Source organism: Canis lupus, chromosome 11, assembly GCF_048164855.1.
Source record: "Canis lupus baileyi chromosome 11, mCanLup2.hap1, whole genome shotgun sequence".
In the NCBI taxonomy this organism is placed as follows: Eukaryota; Metazoa; Chordata; class Mammalia; order Carnivora; family Canidae; genus Canis; species Canis lupus.
The window spans coordinates 41,235,802-41,259,565 of NC_132848.1; the positions used below are offsets into that span (position 1 = coordinate 41,235,802).

Below are 23,764 nucleotides of genomic sequence, written 5' to 3' on the forward strand. Positions count from 1 at the left end.
CGTCCCCCCCCGCGCCCCCGCCCGGCCTCCCTCCCCCTCGCCACTTTCTCCTCTCCGCCCCTCCCCCGCCACCCCCTCCGCCACATCTTAACTCTTAGTGTCCGGCCGAGGGGTTGGCGTTCTCTCCGCGGCTCCCGGCGTTCGCTACCAGTCTGAGAAGCGGGGATGAAAGGGGAGAGGAAGGAGGGGAGAGGAGAGGAGAGGAGAGGGAGGGAGGGAGGGAGGAGGAGGGAGGAGGAGGGAGAGGGAGGGGGGGGGTTAGGACCAGGAGGAAAATGAAGAGAGGAGAGAGAGGGAAAAAAAAAAAAAAAGAAAAGAAAAGAAAGCATGAAAAATAGCCACCTACCCACTTCACCTAGTGCTGCGTCGCGTGGCCGCCCGCCCCGCCCCTCCCCCACCCGAGGTTTGTAGCGCGCGCGGCGCGGATGCACCCTTCACGCTGATACCTAGAGGCAGACGGATCCCCAGTGGTTTCAAAGTTTCCCCTTTCCTTCACCAGCCGGCCCCCGTCTCTGCCTCGGCGGGGGTGGAAAGGGAGAGCTCGCATCGCCCAGGGCTCGGGTCGCGGCCGCGCTCCCTGGAAATCCGCCACCGCAACTTTCCGCAGCCGCCGCGCGCCGGCGGCGGCCCCCTTTGTTTAAGTTCTCGGATGCCATCATCTGGGGAACCTGCAGCCCAGGACCAGCGCGGTGCCCGCGCGTGCGAGACGGACCGCTCGCCGCCGCGGCTCGCTCGCTCCCCACCCCCCTGCCTCCGCGCTCTCCCTCCCTCCTTCTCTCCCCCCTCCTCTGGGATTCGAGCGAGTAGCGAGCGTGTCCTTGTGTGTTTGGAGGGTGCCGGCCAGCGGAGCCCTGCGATGTATTTGAAAAGCAATCAGCTCGACCTTTCCCCATAGATCCATCGTAAGTGTATTCCGCCCCAACGGCTCCAGGAATTCCCATTGCAGCGGGAGCCGGCCTAGAGGACCAGGATCCACTAGCCTAGCCGCGCCCTCCATCGTTTATATTGTGCGTGTGTGTGCATATGTGTGTGTGTATGTATATATATATATATATATATTTTTTTTTTCTCCTCTGTGGTTATTAGTGGGGTTTTGCTTGCTCGCTATTCTTAGACACAGCGGTGCTTTTCCTTTCTTTTCTGTTTTCAGATGGCTTTGCGTAGTGGATGGGCTGGCGGCGACAAACGCATTCTCAGCCCCAGCCCGGCTGAAAGAGTTAAGGGGGACGGGAGGGGGCGCGCGCAGGGTAGGCGGGAGAAGCGGGGGTGGGGGGACGCGGCCAAGCGGAAACGCTGCACAGAGGAACCTCAGCGAACCAAGAAAAAAGAGAAAGTGGCAACGAAAACAAGGGCAAATTGAACCCTCCTCGGGGATTTCCAATGAACTAACCCAACTCGGACATTCAATAAACGCAAGGTTCCTAATGAGTGTGCGTGGGCGTGCAGCCCGCACCCCGGCCGCGGGTGCGCCCGCCCCGCGCCCGCCCCGCGCCCGCCCCAGCCCGCCGCCCCAGCCCGCTCCTGCAGCCGGCAGTCCTGAGCTCCAGCGGCCCCGGAGGTAGATGCGGAGCCGCCGGGGTGCTCCGGGTAGCCCGCGGACCCGGCCGCCCGCTCCCGATGAATAATGCCTCCGGCTGGACGCAGTTAGGTGAACTCCATTTAAGCCAGAGCCCAGCCGCAAGCTACGCCTTTGCGTGATCTCAAGATTAACGGTAGACGCGTAGGATTTATGTAGGATCTGGTCCAGCTCCTGCTTGCCGGCTGAGAGATACCGCCGTAGGTAGGTAGGTTTTTAGCAAAGCCATTATTGCTAAGGTGCAGCTCTCTGAGAGGCAGCGGTAACCAAACCCCAAACAGAACGGATTTTTTTCCCTCGACGTCCCCCTAAGGTTCCTTTTTATATTTATGTATGTGTATATGTATATAGAAAAGATGGAACACAGATTTCATTGAATAAATCTGAGATCTCCAGGTGCAGACGTTTGAATAGTCGGTGCCAGCACCCCGTGTTTTCCTTTCCTGCCGATTTTGCTTGGATCCGGCTCAAAAACCGAGAGAGTCTCGTGGTTTTGTTTACACTGAATGGGGAGGATAGGAACAGAGCCATGGGGCCGCCTTTCATTAATATACAGTGAGGATTTTGTCTAAATTACTGCTATGAATTTCACAGTACACGCTTTCAAAAGCAGTCTCAGGTGGCCTGATGAAACGTGATAGCGCCTCTGCAAACAGATCCACTTTCTTTCTTTTCAAGGAGGGTGTGTGCGCGCGTATGGGAAGCCCCCCAAAACGCTGTGCTCCTCGATAACAGAAATACAGTTCTGTTCCGAGGTCTGTCCTCCCCCCTCTCCGCGTACTTAGTTCTCGAGTAGCTCCCCAGCCTCCCCCCACCCAGCCCCACCCCATCCGCCCCCTCCCTTTGCCTAGTGTGATTGTTTTGTCTGGAAAAAAAAAATCCAAAGTATATAACAAGGGGAGAACAGTTAGTGCTGATTTTCATTTGCATACATTTTCATATATTTTGGTGAAAATAATAGACTGGTGGAGAGCTGGGTTTAGAGGAGTCAGTGTAAAGGGAAGACTAAGGATGCATCGGTTCTGGGGAGTTGAGAATATGCCTTCCCCCCCCCAGGCACCTTTAAAAAAATAATAAAACATCTTCTTTTATTTTAAAATCTAAGCCGGGAAGTTTGCTCGGTAAGTCCTTTTTCATTTTCTTTACCTGCTTTCTCCCTTTTCCCCCCTCCTTTCCGGTTTATTTATGCTCTTGTAGGTTTGGGAGCTTATTTTCATTGCTTGGGACAAGAGAGGGTTCACAGAGCAACTGTTTTGAAGGAAGGAAGGGAAAGTGTGCTGGGGGAGAGTAAAAAAACCCAACCCTGCTAAAATATTACATAAAAAGATGGACTCACTCCAAAGCTCCCCACAGTGAGGCATTTCACTTTTTTTGGGGTGGGGGAGGAGAGTGCTATTAATTTTAATTGTTGATTGTGAGGTGGGGGGAAGCCCTAGAAAAATGATTATAAAGCACGCAGTATTATACATATTTCTTTTTTTTTTTCCTAGAGAATCATAACTAGAGGGGAAGACACCCCCTTTCTGTAGCCAGAACTGATGTGGTGACCCGTGTGTGCTTGTCTGGGATTGCAGTGTGAGGGGGGGGGGGGATTCCTGCTGGGAGCAGGGGGGTGGGGTGGGCTTGGCAAAGGAAGGGCTGAGCGACTGCAGTGGAAGGAAGCAGGGGAGGAAGAGGAGGCAGGAAGTCAGTGCACCCCTGGTTAATGCGGAGTCTGGGGAGCAGCCTTAGTTCCTGCCTCCCAGCTCGGGAGTGAAAGTCCATCAGAAAAGAGGGTGATCAATCAAAACTAACCAGGACATCCTACACTTTATTCCCAAAGGACGTTGGAGCTTTATTATCGAAAACTAGATTTTTACTTTGTTGTCCATTTTGACAGCGGTTCTTGCCCCCCCCCACCCTACCCCCCACCGCCACTGTCCCTGGGTTTTGTAAAAATTGAGGGGGAAGTTACTTGCTAGGTGCAGTTAATTAGATAAATCTGGCTGGAGGAAATAGCTAGGCCAAGGCCAAGCCTGTGTGGGCACCTTACCTTCGTGAAATAGGCTGGAGAGGATTGTAAAAGCGTCTTGGTTTTGTTCTTTTTAAAGGAAGCCGCGTCTGGTGTGATGAGGGGTAGAATCGAATGAATGGCCAGAATTTTATTGCACTTTCGCATCCGGAACACCTTGCAATTTAAAATTTGTAATTTCTTTGGAAACAGTTGATGCCAAATCAGTGAAATGGTTTGTAAGGAGGGAGGAAGAGGTTTCAGTTGGGGAGGGGGGTAAGAATCGCCAGTTTTCCACTCCTTGTTTACGTGCTTGGCAGCCTTGCTTTTGACTGGGGTTAACTCTCTGTGCTCCATTGGACCAGATGCCATATAGAGCTGCTCCCTGAAGATCATTTGTTTCCTTGATGGGGAACATTTCTGAGCAGAGCATATTGGTTGCCATAGAGAAAGAAATAAAAGGAAGAACACTAGTCACATTAAGCTATATGTTTGTGCACTGGGCTTTAGATAAAAGGACCTTGGTTCAGCCAAAGAGAAGAAGCCAAACTAGAGATTTCTAGCGCCACTAAAACTAGCTTTATTTTGTTTTGGACTTTTACAGTTGAAACATATAAGCTAATTTTATTGGTTGTTGTTAATTTTATATGACACGGTTTACTGAACAAAATAAACTTTGGAAGTGCTCAGGAGTCCCACTATTGACTTGTCAGCAGGGGGCGCACTGACTCATCTTAGCAGGTACTGAGTAAAATGTAGCTGTTTCAAAAGCAAATCTGCTCCTCCAAACTTGCCAAAGGAACAAACACCCCTACCTTTCTATTCATATTCACAATGAGGAGCGAATTCATTACACAACGCGGGGTTTTAAATATGAGGACCGTGACCTCTCCGTCTCCCACCCATCCCGGTCTGTGAAATGGCCCTGAAGGAAATACAGTTAAAAAAAAAAAAAAAAAAAAAAAAAGAAAGAAAGAAAGAAAGAAAAGAAAAAAAGAAATTGTCCATTCCTCTCAGTGGTGTGTATGTAGGGCTGGAAAGCAGAAATTGGGCTGTGAAAGCAAAAACATTAAACAAATTATCAAGGGTACAGAATAAGTTGCTTAAGAAGCCACGTTTCGGGTTGTATTTTTGGGGGAAGCAGGCAAGAGAGCAAAAATGCGTTCTAAGGCATTATCTGTTAAATAATAAACGTTCTTCAACTTGATACATGCCTTGACTTCTAAGTAAAACCCAAGCTCTTGGAGATTTAGTCAAGGCTACCAGGATCTCTTTTAGTCCATTTGACACTTAATGGCTACTTCAATTCTTGGGACTTCCTACAGTTGTAGAAAGATTTTTGGATTTATCCTGGAAAGCCCTGTTAGGAAAAAGAAAATATAAAATAGCCAGAGGTGAGAGGTAACTGTGGGCTTGAAACTTTTTTTAGGACAATATTAACACAGTTGAAGAGAAGTTTTAACAGAGCACCAGCTTTCTGCCTCAGAGAGTTTTCGATACTGCCAATGAAGACTGGACTTTATTGTGGCAAAGGATGAAAAAGATGTGCGGAAAACTTCCTAAAATGGTGAAGGGCAAATCCTGACCGGTTCCGAGGAATTAGTTTGTCACTAACAATTTTCCCAAGGAGATTTAGAGACCATGACTAAGGAAGGGAAGCCATGAGTGACTGGAAGTGAGAAGCTGGCTTCCACGGTTCAGTGGTTCAGCACACCTGTGAATGTGTCACAGAGCCTGTTAGGAAGGGGACACGTCTCGTGAGAGCTCTAATGTCCCTCTGGAAGAGGGGAAAGGACACCGTATTCTTTCAGACTCAACTCCAAGTCAACCAGGTTTCAGCCCCGAGAAGTTTTTCTTTGAAACTAACTTGAAAGAGTCGAGGTTTGCATGTACAAATGGCATTTAATTCCAGGAGAGCTGAGAGATTATGGGAATCATATAAGCAAAGCATACTCTGAACAACATTTCTAGTTCCACGATTTTCGACCGAGAGCTCTCACATCTAGAGTCAGGAAATGTACTGTCAGGTTTGTGCTAATAAAACAAGGTGGAAATTTGAGGAAACTGTGTAATCTGAGTCCAAACATTGCTTTTTCTTCAGCTCTCTGGACTTTTCAGACAAAAGACTTCTGGGGGAGATTCACGTGAACTGGACGATTGCCTCAAAGCTCTAGTTTACTCTGTGTGCCCAGGGTCGCTAAATGCATTTAAAAATTATTAAGGAGAAAGGAAACTTTTTCTCTTTAGCCAGAGAGTTTGAGGGGGAAAAAAAAACACTAGTTAAGCAATAATTGTACATATTTAGAGCTTGATTTTTTTTTTTTTTTTTTTTTTTTTGGTGTCAGGAGATCTGTGATTGTAACTATCTTGGCTGCTACTTACTTTCCTTTCTTGCAAAGGTACTTAAAGACACACACACACACACACACACACACACACCCAATGAAAGAGAATGCTTGCTCCTCATGAAATCTATAGTCTTAGGTTACCTAAAGTAAAAGAAACAAAATAATAATTCTGGGTAAAGCAACAAGTTAAATTGAAAACTGACATATAGAATCGTGTTAGGATTCTATAATGATTTGGAGGTGGAAACGATCAAACTGAGTATGAATTAAGATCCCAAGTGCTGGGCAAAGCTACAGACTTTTAATTGTTGGGGATGGTGAAATTGCTTTTGCCAAAAGAGAATGAAGAACATTACCTGGGTCAAACGTACAAAACACAAAATGGGTATTTACTCATTTGCTTCCGTTTGAGAATGGTAAGGTGCTTTGATACCTTAGCGGTGTAGAATCACATTTGCCATTACTATTTACAAATTAAAATGTTAAACATACAGCCCACACTGTGTGCCATATACAAAGGAAAGGGCTCTTCAACAGCAGCTTTTGGGTGGAAATGAGCGTTTGTCGTCTTGGCAGTGGATGAGTTATTTCTTGGTCTTGCGAAGTTTTTTTGAAGCCTGCGGATACCCCCCTACCCAGCCCAGTTCTTTGTACCACTTTGATAACTGATTTATCTGATCTGTAGGAAAGGAGCAAACACTTAGCTTTTTTTTTTTTTTTTAAGATGGGTTTGGAGGAGCAATTATAAATTCAGACAATAAATTCTCACCCTAAATAGTAAGAAGCTTCACTTCTGATGCTCGTAGGACTGCTTTAAACTACAGGCCATTTCGGATCGTGGAATCTAAATGAAAAAGGCACGATAAGTTGGTTATCGAGAGTATGCTTTTAAAACAACCCATTTCCAAGTGTTTGCCCACTCTAGCTGCGTGTATGCACCTGACAAGTCTGGTAATGAAAACTACCAATCGCTAGGGAAGCCGTAGCTGACACAATGTGATGGACTATTCTTGCCTGCCCCCCTCACCTCCCCACCCCAGCCCCCAACACAATGGTCTTCTTCGAATTTAAATTCACAGGGCTAGGTAACATAGAACCCAGCTGATTGACCGGAGTGATGATGATGATTTATTAACCAAAACATGTGGGTATGTCCTAGCTAGAAAAAATATTCCAAGGTCAACTTGGTGTGTGTGTGTGTGTGTGTGTGTGTGTATGTGCGCGCGCGCACACATGCACGCGTGCGCGTATGTATTTGTGTCTGTGTTTTAAAAAACAAAACCCAGAAATATTAACTCAGCCCTGCCAGAGGGCTGGTTGGATTTTTGATGCTTGTGGTTCTAACAGAATTGAACTCCCTTCTCCTTTGGAGACACACTATCCAAACCGTTCCCCATACGTTATACAAGCGTCTCCTTTCTGGCTTGGAACTGGGTAGTTTTGTAATGGATAAGAGTCATTGTGGCACACCAGAAAACAATTCTTGCACTTTAGTGTCTCTGTTTTTTATTATTAGCTCTTTTCTTTTCTCTTTTCTTTTCTTTCTTTTTTTTTTTTCTTTTGGCATTTGAACTCCGCTATTGTCTGGGTGCAGGCTGCAGCTTACCAGGCTGAAGGCTGCTCTTTCGGACATGTCCTCCAAATGGTGCTTCTATGAGGTGTCTCTTCTGTGAATGCTAAGTTTCTCACTCCTTGTCTGGCTCCCTCCTTAGGCCCACCCTGGACCCGTCAGCCACGGAGAGTCTTCAAGAAAGTGTGGCTATTTCGCTCACCTTTAAAATACATTACCAATTTTTATTGATATTTGATACTTCAACCACTACATGGTTTGCAGCAATATAATTTCAGCCCTCTATCTGGCAAAGAGACTTTGATAGGAGAACTAAGTGACCCTGCTCACCATAGCTTCTTGTCCTGGGGTTAGTCCCAAGTTGAAAGTTACATATCCCCTATTGCTTTGAAGGCTCCCCTTCTCTCAAATTTTCTGTAGGGAGACTGCTTACTCAATAAAGCCCAAGGGGAGGATCCCAGGCTTACAGTGATGCTTGGCAGACCTCACATCCTAATTTAGTATTATATCAGGGTGCAAAAATCCCCATAAGTCCTGGCACATATTGTCCAAATGGCCTAGGCTGTTCTCTTTATTTTTCCGCTCACATTGCAAAACAAACAAGTGAAACTTCACTTGGACAAACACTGATGATTGAAGTATCATAAGTTCAAAAACACTGCGACTTCACTGCAGAGGGCTGATAGGCGATTCCTTGCCAGGGTTATAAAGTCCGACTGGAACTTTCCCTAGAAAGTGGGTTTGCCTTGGGGCACACCAAACGCTCAAGGGCTCAATTCCACAGCCATGAGGTCTCGCACCCCCTGACCCCCCCATTTGTGGCTGTCAGAAACGACTTCTCCCGAATAGGTGGCGACTTGTGGGGGTCCCAGGGCCAAGATCCGCTTTCTTAGGCTGCATTTTATTTTATTTAGATCACAGTTTGCGTAATAAAATTAAGAGGATCCCATTACTCCTTTTCTCCCTAAGCACTGCCCTGGAAGGTCTTTCAAACTGTCGTTTGAACGCCCACAGCGGCTTTCAGAAGTCAAATTAGCATTGCTTTTCTATGGAAAAGAGAAATGGAAAGAGGTTTTTTTTTTTAAAAAAAAAGGCAAAAGGGGAAGGAGAAAAGGTAAAAAGAGTCAGGTGGAGAGAAAGGCAGGGAGACTGGGGACGGAAGGGGACAAGAGGGAGAGAGGGGTGCGGGACAACGAAGAGGTGAACGCTGAGTCACCCTAGAAGGTCACTGGGTACACAAGAGCAAGTGGGAGCAGCCCAGGAAAGACAGGGTGCAAATCGCTCCCCACCTTCCAGGCCTCCTTCCCGCTCCGCCGCAGGAGCGAAGACTCGGAGCTCGGCGCGCCCGCCCGCCTTTGTCACCGGCTCGGTGCGCGGCCGCGGGCTCCCGCGGTGGGCTTTGTTCCGGCGGAGCAGGGCAGGACCCCTTCGCACCGCCGCATCCCCGCCCTCCCCGAGCTGGGGACGGTGGGGGTGGGGACGGGGCGTCAGGGAAGGGGACCGAAGGAGCAGCAGCGGGCGCCTCCGAGCCTGGGACTTCTTTCCTTCGCTTCTTTCCGTAATTGAGCTGTTGTTCTCCCTTCGGGAGGGGGCCAGGGCTGCGCGGGAGGAGGGAGAGCGGGAAAGGGGGCGCCTGTTCTCAACCCGAAGCCGGGGCGAGGTGCAGCTCTCCGTGCCTGCGTCCGCAGATTTGTCTGGTATGCATGGATGCATGGATGCATGGAAGCATGCATGTGTGCATGAGGAGAACCACTGAATTTGGTCCCACCTTCTAGGTTTCTAGCCGAGGTTTTGGCAGCTGCAGGGCACCTCAGGTCGGCGCCTGCTTATCTCCTAAGATCTGCTCTCGAGGTGCTTTGGGGCCGCGGGTGGGCGCTGTGGACGCGCCCTGGGTCCGGGGACTGCCCACGCAGAGCGCGCAGATCCCTGTGGCGGAGGCCTGTGGCGGGGGACAAAGAGGCAGACACTGGGAGCGAGGAGAGGGCAGGCGCGCACATGCACCCACGCGCGCACCCCACCGGGAGGCCCTCCCCATGAGCCCCCGCGCCTCGATGCCCAGGGCTTTGCGTCTGGAAAGTTCGCTCCTTGCAGAGCCCGCTCCCTTCTCTCACCATTGCATTTAGCAAACGGCATTTGAACGTGTGTCACCCTCTCCCCAGCCACCCCCAAAGGTGTGGGCAGATTGCAAGAGTTACTGCTCTGTTATTGTTTGTCAAACAGGCCCTTTCTCTTGGGAGAGGGGCGAGGGGCATGTGGCGGATCCCGGGCCAGGATTACATTAATCAAAGCATTATTTCCCTAGAGAAGTGGAGCACAAATGAGAGTAAATCCTAATAAAATTGGATCGCGAAGAAATGGTACGCTTTAAGTAATCTGTACTGCCTGATAAAAAAAAAAAATCTCACATTTATAAGATGTGGGTCTTTAAAATAAAAAAATTCGCACACCTCTGGCCCTGGCTTGCCTGCTGGGTCCCCATCAGGACGGGGGACAGTCACTACCCAAAGCTCAGATGAAGTTCTGGAATGAGAAAGGGACGTAGATACCCTCAGAGTTCGAGGTTTCACCAAGTCAAGTTTACTCCAAAGGTACTTTTGATCCTGGGCGCCCCCGTGAGGTGTGTGTGGAGGCCCTGGGACGGATCAAACCCCCGTCGGTGGCCTGTGAGGACTCGAACTCTATACCTGGGGAGCGTGGCCCCTACTCTCCTCCCGCGATGCTGCAAGGTGGGCATGTCCCCGGGGGGCGGGGGCGCAGAGCCCCGCCGGGCGGGAAAGAGGGCATGGCCCGCGAGCTGGGGCGGGGGCAGGGGCAGGGGCAGGGGCAGGGGCAGGGGCAGGGGCAGGGGTGGGCGCGGCGCCGGCGGCAGGTTCCCGGGTCTCCGGGTCCCCCAGCGCTGGACCCGCCGCATCCGCGCTCGGCCAGGGGAAGGGGCGTGCATTTGAGGGTGGCTGCTGGGGAAGCCCAGGGCGCAGCTCGCCGGCCAGACTTCTGGCACTTTCGGGGCGGCCCAGCCAGGAAGCGAGGCTCGAACTTGATCCGCCTCCGTGCCCCGAGTAGCAGGAAACTTTGCGCCGCTTGGCGCGGCTGTGCGAGGAGAGAAAAGAAAGGCGCCCCCTCCCTACCCCAGAGCAAGGACTAAGTCGCGCCAAGCAAAGGGCCAGGTGGCGAGCTCCCCCTGCCAGCTCGTGGCCTCCCGCGGCCGCGGCGAGCGGAGGGCGGACAGAAGCCCCGCGGCCTCTCGCTGGTGATCGGCGCGCAAACCCCGGCCCCGGCCGGCGGCAGGTGAGCCCCGGCCCCGGGACTCCGCCCGACCGTTCCCGCCAGGCGCGGGGGAAGCCCGCTTCCGTCGGGGTGCTCCGGCCGGCCCCTCCTCTGCGCCGGGAGGCTCGCAGCGCCCCTCCGCCCCCAGCCCCGGGTGCCGAAGGCGCGGCGCCCCCTGCAGGCCAGCGCCGGGGCAGCCGGCGCGTCGCTCGCGGGGGCGCCCGGGCCGCGTGGGTTCTCCGCGCTGCCCACGGCCACGCCCACCCGCGCGCGCACCCGCGGCGCCAGCGCCTCCCCGGAGCGCCCGCTCCCTGCGGCGGAGGAGCGGCGCGGCGCGGCGCGGCGGGGCGGGAGGGGGGCGAGGGCGCGCAGGAGGCGCGGGGAGGAGGCGGCCGGCGTCACCCCTCCGCGGCCTGCTCCCGCCCGCTCTCCGGTCCGCGCCCGGCCGCGCCTCGTAGGGGCCCCGTGGGCGCGGGAGCCCCGAGAACCGCGCGGTGCGCCGGCGGCGGCAGTGCCCGGCTGGGCCGCCTCACCCCCGGCGAGCGCGCCTGGAGGGGCGCCACCTGGGCGGCCCGGCGAGCGCAGCGGCTCGGAGCCGTGTGCGTGTGCGAGGGGGTGCGTGTGCGAGGGCGTGCGTGTGAGTGCGGGGTGCGCGCCGGGCAGGGCAGGGCAGGGCAGGGGCGGTGCGGGAGGCTCCGGTGCAAGCGTGACCTCTTGAGCCTTGAGATCTACATCAGCAAGCCTGGAATTCACCCGCAACTCCCCCGCCCCGACACACACCCCGCCTTTACACGTGCGTCTCCTCCTCTTGCCTTGGTCCCGTCTGACTCCCCGAGAGACCCCTCCTGGGGTCCGGGGATACTCGAGGACGCCCGGACTCACGTGAGCGCGGGTCCGGAAAGGGACAGCGTTGGCTGAGCAGGGCCGCCAGAGCCCTTGCATCCATCCTCCAGCCTGCTCCCAACCCTGGAGTTCACTCACCGGGAAGCCACGTTTCACAGGGTTCTGTGTATCTGCTTCCTCTCTGTCTCGGCCTTAAAAACTGCTTGGAGGTGGTTTTTATTTTTGGACGTTTAGGAAGGAGGTAGCAATCAATTGAAAAGCGCGTTCTGGCTGTCTCCTTGGCGGACTTGTTGTGCTCCTGTTATGTGCCACTGTCCTCAGCCCCTTTGCAGTTTACTGGCTCCTTTCCAGTGATGGGCAATTTTTGGGGGGGAAGTTGAAGACACCCACACCTTTTCAGTTCTGAAATAATGGCTCTCCTTTCCTGCAGCCTGTGATTTCCATAATTTCATACAAAACAGGGCTGTCAGTTATCTCTCATTAGAGAAGAGAAGAGCAGACTAGCAGAAGAAAACTTGGGCCAGATGCACTCCCTCCTTCTGAAAACAACCAGTCCCATCCAGATTGTTCAGCTCTCAAAGGGAAGACAGGGCAGAGAGGATCCAGAAAAAGGCTAAATATTCTCTCCATTACTGAGAATATGAACCCAGTCGCCATACTGTATTTTAATAGCGTGAGATTCAGAGGACCCTAAAGAGAAACTTTGTAAATACTTTTGATTGTCCTCTTTTTGCCCTCATGTTTGCATCTGAGGATTTTCAGGATTTTGGAGATACCAGTTATATATATAATATATATATGTAATATATATGTAAAATAATTTCTTGTAATTATTAATATTAGATGTTTTTACTATTAACCACGGTTCTAATTATAAGACCTTCTGTCCTGGAGAAGGGCTGTAAGTAAAATTTACAGATGCTCAACTCAATAGACCTAACCGGCTAGTGTCTTGATAGAATTTCCATCGCTCCTTATCACAGGATAATTTATAGACAGCTAAATTTTAATCAAGAACGTTCATGGTGAGATGTTAATGTTTAATGAGATGAGTTTTTGTTTTTGGAAAAATCAGAATTTAGCTCTTCTTTGAATTTTTTATCGAGCTGTTTGCCCATAGGCTTTTCTAAGAGAAGGGGAAGGTGCAGGGGAGGGTATCACTAATTTATTTAAAGCTCATGTTGACATACGATTATCCAACTAGCCTTTTGGAAAACAGTAAATATCTAAACCATGTCTATAAACACCCACCTTTGGGACTGTGAAAAAAAGGAAAACCTAATTACTTCCATAGAAAACAGCACTCAGTTAACAGTTAACTAAAATATTGTTTGGCAATCCTTAGAAGCTCCTCCTCCTCCTTCAGTATAGTACCCTTTGGTAATATACACATATTTATACATGATGTAAATATACATATGCACATGGGTAGATGTTTATGTACATAACATAACAACATATATACATACCCCAACTGAATACATTTGCATATAACATGTCCATGTGTAATATAGCAAACTTCTACGATTAACAATACATTCTACAACAGATAGTCTTAAAATAGCTGGGAGAGTGGGTAAACCGTATTCCCATTGAAAAAAAAGTTCAGAATTTATTTTGAAATCTGAATTGTGCTAACTGTAGATGACACCACGGAAATCAGTAAATAATACATGCATGGTATTAATATTTTAAGCACACTCCATTTAAAAGTACTGTGAACTTAAATAACTTGTTTTATGTAAAATAAAGAGGCATCGTACTTTAGAATGCATATTTCAAATATAAATATTCTATCTAAATTCAGGTATTTTTTTCCCTGCAAATTAAATACTGTTGTTTTAGAACAAAAATTACATTCTGGATGCAATGAAAAAGAGCATTCGTTTATTTTTCCATCCTACTGTAAGGAAAACATTTTTTAAGTATTTTAATTTTATGGGCCTTTTTATTATCAAAAGCCTTTCAGTAGTCTAGTGATAACTCAGAGTGTAAACAGGAAATTTGAAGCATATATTTATACTTGAAATGATTTGTATAACATGGGATGACATGTTACCTATTTGCTTCTTGCTTGATAATATTCTGAACCTTGGCATTTTCAAAAGTTTTTTTGGAGGTGTGTGTGTTTTTCTGCTTAAAATAAGAATTACAGTTAAAATGACTACATTGGCAAGAATCCAAATACACTTTTGTGCGGAGCAAATGTAAAGAAATGTGATGCCCGAATGTTATGCTTTAAAAGCTATTTGTCCTAGTTAATAAAGGAATCAAAATGGTAAAGTTTTGAAACTTTCTTGCAGACCACGATAGGAGGAGCTTTCTCACATAATGAGAGTTGCTTTTACTGATATTATAAAATATTATTTTGGTTTTTCTATGTTTATTTAAATGTGTATTTCTTTACTGAAAAACATTGATGGTGGTGTTCCCATGTGTAATTTGTTATTACGTATTTATTTCAGAGAGAGTATTTCAAAGACTGGTAACTCATCAGTGGTATCTAAATATTAGTGGTGAGCTTGTGAAAACAAAAAATCAGTTTAGCAAGCTGCTTTGCCAGGTTTGTTTCTTAATCTCTTTATTAAAAAGTTTCCAGTTAAAATGATGGAAATACCACAAGTGAAAATTTTTAAAAAGGAATATTGGTTGGGAAGAGGCAAAAACATTTTACTCTAGATGGGGTTTTGAATCAACTGCAAAAATAAGTTAGTCTTTTATTTTAGAAAGTTTTCTGTGTGATGGTGTGGCGTGATATAAGTAGACACAGGCTACGTAGTGATTTTAAAATGCGCAACATTCATTCAAAAATTTGGACCAAGAGTCATTCACTACCAAAATGTAAAAGAATCTTTTCTGTCGACTTAATTAATGAAGTGGGTAAAGGACTATTTTAGTAGGCTCAAGTTACACATATAGAAAGATTTGTAAGAATAAATACTTTGGCATTCTGTGGCCTAACAGCAGACAGAACTATAATATAGCAAATAAAACTCCCCAGAATGTAGGCATCCAAGATTCAATTTTATTAAAAAATTTGGCAGTTAAAGAAAAGAAGGAAAAATGCTTATTACATCGGGGCAACTATAAAATGTTGACAGATCTCAAGTTTCATATCCAACGAGGCTCTTAGGAAACAGCCAGGATGTTGGTGGACTACAAGTTGTTCAGTCGAACCATTTTCCCCAGCAAATCACCTTTTCAGTGCCCTCAAATTTAAACTCTACTTCACAGACTAATCATTTTCTCTCTCTCCGTCCCCCTTTCCCTCTCTCTTTCCCCTTCTCAAGCCTGCAAGCCTTTGGGTGAAGCTAATTCAGTAAAGGTTCAGAGAGACACCCGAGAGGAATTTCAGGTAGTCAGCCTCAGTGTTTAGACGTTACCAGTGACACACAGCGAGGGGAGATGTATATTCCTGCTCCCTCAAAACATTTATTTATTTTTTTCCTCCTCCAACTACCAGCGTCTTTTCAAGAGAGAACCAGGCGAGGTCTACCGAAGGCAAAATAAATCAGAGAGTTGAATTAATTATCTAGAGAATTCAGGCTACCCTCCCTTCTGCCTAGCTAGTAAGAAAAAAAAGAGAAGACATAGCGAAATTTCAGCAATCTAGATTGGCTATCTGTAGTGATTAAATTTGTGAGATCGCAGCTAATGCTGTGAGATACTGCTTGCTGCTTCATCCTACCAATGTAACGAGAGATGCAGTGCACACCTGAACGGATCTCTGGTTGAGATACTTACCGGATTTAAATAAAAATTGTTGGGGGGGCGGACTTGCCAGGTTTGGCTGAGTACATTGATTGGATAATTGTTCACCTTTCTACTTAGCCCCATGAGAGGAACCACACACACATATTATAAGATACTTTAAATTAATGTTAAATAGTCCAACTGGGATCGCTAAAGTTATTTACATCTAGCAATGGATTAAAATGTTAGCATTATACATGTAATGAACTAGAATCTTAGTCTCCTCGTCTGCTCTGACTTGGAAACATTTGCTGAACGCATTTGCAAAGGTCTTGAAGGGAGGGCAATTTTCTCGGTGTCATTTGAAAGGTGGTCCCCTTTTACTTTCTTACTTTTTCGAGGGGAGATGGGGGACAAAAATCGAAAAAATACGACAGGGCAATGTTATGTATTGGTAATGTAGGTGGTAATTAGGTCCACAGACTATTTTAAAGTAGTCTTTGGTCGAGTAGGTTAAGATGGAGATGGATTTGGGTTTAATCTAAAGAACATTAATAAACATTAATTACTGGTAATTTAAGAAAAGATATCTGGTTGCAAATATGATTTTAAAAATAGCACCTAAGAATCTCTATTAATTAGCTTTGCTGTCTCAAAAATTTCTGGAAAATTATGTCACTACATTTTGCATTCATGTAATTAAACACACTGAAGTATTGTTCTAACACATGAGGCATGAATACTCCAAGAACAAATAAAAAATGTAGGCTAGAAAATAATAAAATGTTGCTGATTTCATATTTGGTATATGAAAGGGAGTGGGAGGGAGGGAGTGGCCAGGTAAATATTATGGGCTAATAATGCTTTATATTTATTCTTAAAGTTTTATTACCCTGACTGAAATGATACTCTTTGTTTTACTCTTAGAAAAGTGAGATCATCTTTTGAAATTTTTTAATGATTCCTATTTCTAATTCACATAAAAAGAGGGAAACAATAGCTTTCATGTTTGCTTGCACGGAAATTAAGCATATAGAAAGATTTAGCAAGTAAATGAATGATGTTTAATAGCTGGGCAGTTAGACCTAAGATTGTACTTTTGTTGTTTACAGCTATTAATCATCCTACCCTATTTTGTTCCCTTGAGCCTCCAAGAACTTACATAATGTGAAATTATTACAGAATCACTAATTATTCCTCACCTCAGACCCTTTTCAATAAAATGATGCTATCCGCTAAAGACTTATGGCAAAACAGGATGATGAACTTATTATTAGGGAGCTCTCCTGTCATAAGAATTTACAAGATTTTTTTAGAAATAATACCTGTAGGGACATGTATTTTGCTTCTTTCCTTTCTCATTTAAGAGTTAGGGCCCAATGCTCCATGTTGGCCGTTGATCACGGTGGAGGCTGTTGCGAGGTAGGCATGTAATTTCTTTATCTTTCACCTGCAAATTACACACATTATTTTGCAGCTCAAAATAAGCATTCCCAATGAGTTGCATTCAGTAAATGTCTTTCACGGCATTAGTACAGAACTGAGGTACAAAAGAATATTAATCTAATACATTCCAAAATTCAAATACTTGTGATTAATAAGCATTATTATCTATAAATAAGGCCCTAATGATACTTTGGCAGTGTTGTAAACACAAGAATCAGAGGCAATTATTGTCATTATTGTTCAGCAAGTACTTCCCATGAATACCAAATGGGTTTTGCTGTCCAGCTACTTGGCAAGAAAGGTTCCTATAAAGAAACAGATGTTGGCCAATCAGGACTGGCTACTATTAACGGCCCTTAGACCAAAATGCAGAGTCCTTAAAGAAAGGAGAAAAAAACCCCCAAAACCTCATGACATCAAAACTGTTTTGTCATGGTTTTATAAAAAATACACTTCTATAATAAATATAAAAGCATCTTGAAAAATAATGCTGTTTTCCAAAACTGACTTTGGTGAATTGGATACATTAGCAGCCATTGTGCTAGCCGGAAGTAGAGGTCTCATTTGGGAGGCCCTAGACCCAGGGTGATGAGGCGCCCTTGAAGTAAAATCAGTGGACAACAAAAAATAAATTGCAACAACATGAATAACCCTTCAAAGAGCACAGGCAAGGCCATGTTTCTCTTATTCCCCTTCCTCAGGTTACACTGAGCCCATTCTCTCACTCTTCTGTTAAACAGGACCAGCTCAGCAGGCCTAGCTCCAACAGCTTGTGTGTGTGTGTGTGTGTGTGTGTGTGTGTGTGTGTGTGTGTGTTGGGTGGGGTGGGGAGGCTGCCTTGGTACGGCACATTTCTCATGCTCACAGAGAAGTCCACACAAGCCCCTTGCCATCCATTCTCTCTGCACTCTGGGTCTTATAAGCCAACACAGGACAGCCTTGGCTCTGCCAAGGAGTTGATTTTAGCTTGCAGTCAATGGCACCCGGTAACAGCTAGATTCGTTTTTGTGGAGATGAAAAGAGGATTCTATGTACGTTTTCCCAAGGTACCTTAAACATTAGGCAATATTGATTTATTGTCTATTTTAAAGTTTTCCTGTGCCAAGCCTTACGTGGTAGAGATGTGATAGGTCTGTGTGGCGGGCGTTGAGAAAGCATTGACTTGGCTCCCCTGCGACGCTGGAGAAACTTTGAGAAGGGTGGGATGGCGAAGGGGTAGGTGATTTTGCAACGTGTTTGTCAACCATCCTCTTCAGCTCTTAGTTTGAGTGTGAGCTTATTGTTTGTGGAGAATACGTGATGGGATGGGATGCTAACCCACTGGAGGGGAGAGAGAGTGTTTTGTACGGACCCTCTTCTTCCCCAAGCCCCCAACAGATGCCTCTTTATCATCACTTCTAGTTTGATGGGATCTTCCCTTTTTTGCCCTCAGGAAACTGAAACAAGGGATTCCACTGTCCTCACAATGAACTGGATGGGGAACCAGGGAAGGTGTCAACCTGAGATTTTCCTCTGGCTCCTACAGAGAATGTTCTTGCCACCCTAAGTCCCCTTAGCCTGGACCTTTGTCGTGAGAACAAGGTCGCCATGTCCAGGGATGCAAGTGGCTGGACTCCAGAGCCGTTGCTGACAGGAGGCCCTGGGCACTGAGTCCTCTCTTCTATTTTCAACTCCTCTAAATGGGCTGGAGGGAGAATGATCCACCAGAATTCAGCAGCCTGTGCTCACTCTTTGAATGAGCAGCAATAATAATAATGACCCAATTTTACTAAGGACTTAACACAAGCCCAATGTGTGTTGTCCTACTTACGCGTCTAAGTGCCTGTTTGTATTCAGGTTTGACAGAGGAGCTGAGGGGGGCATGGAGGGGGGCTAGATCACCTGCCCAAGGTCACGTGCTGATAGTACCCGGTTTGGGTCCTCTTAGAGACAGAGTGTTTTTAACAGCAGTGCTTTACTGCTTTCCAAATTCTGGGGGACCTTGCTGCTTTGTCCCCTTTTTGGAGCTCCCCAGATGTCCCTGCTGGCAGAGCGTTCCTGTGACATTTTTGAGTGCAACTTACCACCCCCACTCCTGCCCCGCAGGCTCATATCAAAACAAGGCTGGTGAAGGCTCTTAAGGTTTCCTAACACAGCATGGGACACTCAACCACATCTCCCAGTCCTGTGTCGTATGGGAACAGAGTAAGGCTCAGCCTGTTAACCTGGGATGATGATCCCAATGTGGTTTGGATTGTCCATTTACACCGAAGTATAGCTAGTTATGATGAGGGTCTCAGAAAGTGCGTGTGTGTCTGCTATAAATTCCTGCGCTGGATATACATGGAGTGGTGTATCAGCTTCTCTGTGTATGAACACCCTAGGGAAGAAAACCTGCTGATGGGAGGCCTGTACCCAAACACGATGCTGCCTATGACTCTGGAGACTGTCTCTGCTTCCAGGCTGATGGAAGAGCCCATTGGGCTGTTTTGGCTTGTCTGTTCCTCACTGTGCACAGCTTACCAACACCTTCGTGGGGACAGGGTGGATGCCTCGCTGCCCCAGGCAGAGCCCCTGCCTTAAGCCTCCTCACTGGTCTTGGCATCGTTTGGGAGACAGTGGAACTGTTGCAGATGAGCCCAGGATAAATTGGGGCTGGGCGGGGGAGCGGTGCTGGACTGTGTGCCCCTCAAGGCAGTGCTGTGAATCTGGGCATTGATCCTCATAACACTGACCAGGGAGCAGGGTGTGCAGATGCTGGTTCCTGGCAGGAGGGAAATGCATGCTTTGGTACGGGGTCGAAGAGGAAGACCCGTCAGCTGTGGAACTTTGAGAAGCACCCGTGCTCTCCTCACAGCAACAGTGACATAAAAGGTTGAAAAAAAAAAACCCTCTATAATGATTTCGTCCTAAATGAAATCCTCATTGCTGCCACTGGCCCCCAAAGGGCAAAATGCTATCTCTAAAGGTCAGAGTGAAAAGGTTACTTGGCTGTTGGAAAATGACTTTCACCAATTAATTAATTATCTATTAGTTAGTTAATATTCTGCCTCATTCTCAGAAAGAGTTTGACGCAATTTGTAAAAATACAGGGCAGGTGGAAACTAAGGTCAGAAAAGTGAGCTGGGACAAAGTCCGCACAAACTAACGTATACCCTCTAATTCTGTGCTCCGCTTAGAGATGCTTGAAAGTCACATAAAATGACACGAGCTAGAGGTAGGGCTTGCTTTCTCCATAGCAAAAAAAGAAAAAATAAATAAAGAAAAAAAGAAAAAGCGCATTTTACAATAAGCTATCAATCTATGTTAACTTTTATTTGAAAAGATACTGCTTTCAAGATCAACTATCAATTACATATGACTAGAATATATTTCCTAAACATCTTTGCTGTGTTTAACCTCAAAGACAGTGTTTTGGGAGGAATTTACGACGATCGCTTTTGTGTTCAAAAACAAAAAAGCGAATCTTGAGTCCATTCGAAATTTATATTGGAGAAATAGCATTATGATACTCCTCTGGCAACTTCTGATGTTAGCAATTGGCATCTTCTTTCCTGTATTTACTTCCCATAAGATAATGTGACAGTTTGCAAAATACAGATCATGTCTGCTTCTTCCCAGTGAATTCCAGGGAATCAATGAATGAGATATGTTTTACTGTTTCTTCTGGTTTTTTGTTTTGTTTTAGTTTGTTTTATTTATTTATTTATTTTTGTTTAGGTGGTCAAGAGGCAGATAGTAAAAAGAGCTCAGCGAAGTTCCTTAGATTTTGGAGTATCTAAATTCATGTACTAAGCCACAACTAGTTTAGCGATTTGGTTGCCTCACGTAACTCCTTTGCTCTCTGATTTCTCATCTGTTAAACCAGGGTAAGGGATTTAGTTGGTCTTTACTCGCCTTCTCTAGTCATAAAATTCTGTTGTTTTGAATTTTCTGTCATCTAGAGAATCTATTAATGTAAGCGTGATTTTTAAATATCTAGTTATATTTCAATTGCTATAGAACTTGCATGTAAAGAAGAATACAGGGCATTCTATTATGTGGTGTAAATCAATAAAATGAAAATGTATCCATTGACAACGTTTGTATTTTCACCTATTACAGAGCTGTGCCATCTCTTTGAATACAATACACTTTTATGCCCCATTAAAGCATGCTTGACATAGCTTTCAACTACTTGCAAATGCTGAGAAGTTGAAAAACATAACATTTACAAAAGATACATCTGGTGCATATTTATATGACTTGGAATAAGGAATCATTTAAATACTGCTGAGCCATCTCCATATTAGGAGAAAAGATATTCCATGTCCATATGTGAAATCGGTAGTAAAATACATGTAGGTTTAAATTTCTCTTACGCTTTTTTTTTTTTTTTTTTTTTACTTGACACGTGTTAAAAATAGGGCTTAATTCATCTATTTGAGTTGCTGGAATTGCTTTTCCCTTGAATTTACAGATCACATCATTGAATCTAGTTTATATTCCAGAGAAGATGAGTTTTGAAAGGGGTTAAAAGTAGCACTTTCTACTTAGAAAAGTTGCTTCTTCAGGGGCAGAAATTCTTAATTTGGGAACCATGGACAAGTTCAACATCCAGAGATAAGCTTCAGGGCTCTCTCAACCTCCTGAATTTATTTGCAAATATTTGTGTGTGTGTGTAGATGCATATGATTTTTTTTTTTCCTGGTAAAAGTCTAATTCAAAATAGTATCTTAAAGAAGTCTATGATCCTGGTGTAGGGGAAAGACTTGAACTCATAAGGAATACTTGAGGTTACCTCTTACTAGTTGTTTAACCTACCGTCTGTAGCCACCTGTCTTCTGTAGGTCTTATCTGTAAAATAAAAGAGTTGCACTAGATAATCTCGGATGCCCTTTTTGGCACTCAGCACCCACATTCTGTAGTTCTAAGTGGGAGAGTTACCTCCATCCACCTAAATACTTAAGCTCTAATGCCATCAGCATTTCTTCTACCCTGTGCACTTATTTTTAGATTGTTACTGTGGAGTTTCTGGGTGGAGTAAAGGTGAGTTATGCTGAATAGTATGCAGGGCCGCATACATATCAAGTTGGGAAAAAAGAACACCTAGATTGTACAGCTTTTCTGGAATGCCATGTGGTACAGCATATGAAATATAACTTGTACCCTCCAGCTCACACACACTTTAATTAATGTTATGGGCTGTGCTTTAAACGGAGAGAAGAGCGAAAATCAAGGTTAAGGACGCTCTGTTCTTTACTATGTAGAAGGAAAAAAGAGACAGCTATGTAAATTAAGGATTGCATATCTCCTTGTCAATTTCTTATCTGTTGTCAGTTTGAATGATTTCTAAATCAGAAGAATGCTGAAGATCTATTTTCCCATCAATTTTGAGCCTAAGGAATTTGGAGCTGGAGTTCTGAGCCAGGAAACAGTCCTGTTTTGAATTCAGAGGCTCTACTGCTAAGCACAGATGCCAGGCTGATGATAAATTCCAAAAGGTTCAGCTTGATATTTCAACCCCAGAGGTCAGAGAGGATTCTTGGAGTGGGCAAAGGGAGAATAGCAAATGTGGAAGGGAATCTGTAGTTGTAGCCCTTGGGAGAATATCACCTCAGCCAGCTTTGGGGATGTGGCTGGTGAGGAGAGACCCACCTTTCCTAAGTGCAAGGCTGTAGTGGGCCACTGCTGGCCTCAGGCTAGAAGGCATCTCTACATTTTTATATATTTGACTTGGTGCATCTCCAACATCTAGAAAGCTTTCAAAATTTTTCACTTTACAGTTAGTTATTATGGTGTTACATAGACCAAACCTCCAAAGCTGATGTGGTCTATTGTGCAAAATTTCTTAATTTGAGAGGTATTGATTGGACAAATCCTCTCACATTATTATTTTGTTGAGCCCTTAAGATCAGGCGTGTCAGCGTGGCAGCTGTGTGTGTAGACTAACTCCACAGGCACACCATGAACCGGATTCTAATCTCAGAGGCAAGCACTCACTCCAGCCTTTTTTTCCTCGTCTCTTTCCTCAGATATTTTTCTCTATCGCCGATCTATTAAAACTCTTTCAGTATAACAAGGAGCAATATAACTTTTCCTGAGTTCAAAGCCTTACGGGAACTGTTTTTTCTGGGAGGAAGGCCTGAAAGGGCCTGGGAGAACCGAGATGTCTGCTGTCATGAACTTCATATGAAGTATGATTTAGGTCATATACATTATGATGTATCCTGATGACACTAGGAAACCGGACATTTAGTTATTATTAATTTGTAGTTCTCCTGGTTGACAGAACTTTTCACGACCAGTTGAAATGACAAAAAAAAAGATGTGATGAAGGATTGAAATATCACAGACCAAATTTTGTCGGGGAAGGAAACAAAAATATGTTGTTTTTCTAACGGACCATAACTCTAATGCTCCAAGCATTGTCAAAACCAGAAATACATCCTGCACTGAATGTTTCCTTAAGCAATTAAGTTATTGATCTGCCTCTTATGGTTATTTACCTTGGTGGAAAGATGCATTGACTCAACCTGAGTACCAGGCAACCCTGCAAGGTGGGAGGGAGGTCAGAGTAAATTTGGCTAATGATGTTGTGTTTTCATCTTTGGAAGGAAGGGAAATAAAAGAGTGATGCTTACTACTGATGCCAGTTTGTCTCCACTGGAAGAGATCTGAATGACTGAAGCTGTCTTGACCAAAAGCTCTGTATTCTCTCCTCTCTGCTTGTCCCCAGCCCTGTCCCCAGCCTGGTACAGCAACTCTGTGTTTTGGTAAATGACACTTGAGCTCTCAACCTAGGACTCTTATCCCGGGAGCCTCTTTGAGCATATCGGTAAAGCAACCACAATAAAATCGAATGACATGCTTTTGATAATATTAGCTGGTTTAGGTTTAACTATAACTCATTCAATCAGTATAATACCTGTTTATTCGTGTGCATAGACACAGGGTAAATAGTATTTTACTTCAGTGTCATAAGGACCTTGGGAGATGAAGTGTGTCCACAGCACCTTACGAAAAGCTGCTTTACAGGTCAAAAGTATCCTTACCTTCACAGTGACTCGGTGTCA

The 23,764-nt window shown here is 45.7% G+C and overlaps 1 long non-coding RNA gene across 18 annotated transcripts in view; it reads left to right on the forward strand.

Moving 5' to 3' along the window:
• The first annotated feature begins 439 nt into the window (after nucleotides 1–439).
• LOC140643050 (uncharacterized) overlaps nucleotides 440–23,764 on the forward strand; it is a 114,362-nt gene continuing 91,037 nt past the window's right edge. For 12 of the 18 annotated variants that reach the window (XR_012039450.1, XR_012039449.1, XR_012039452.1 and 9 more), the window contains exon 1: nucleotides 2,540–2,697. This is a non-coding gene — a long non-coding RNA (uncharacterized lncRNA). Of the gene's footprint in view, nucleotides 903–1,506; nucleotides 1,785–2,539; nucleotides 2,698–8,683; nucleotides 9,043–10,616; nucleotides 10,770–23,764 lie in introns of those variants that run through there. The other 6 variants (XR_012039440.1, XR_012039446.1, XR_012039439.1 and 3 more) reach the window with 6 other exon arrangements.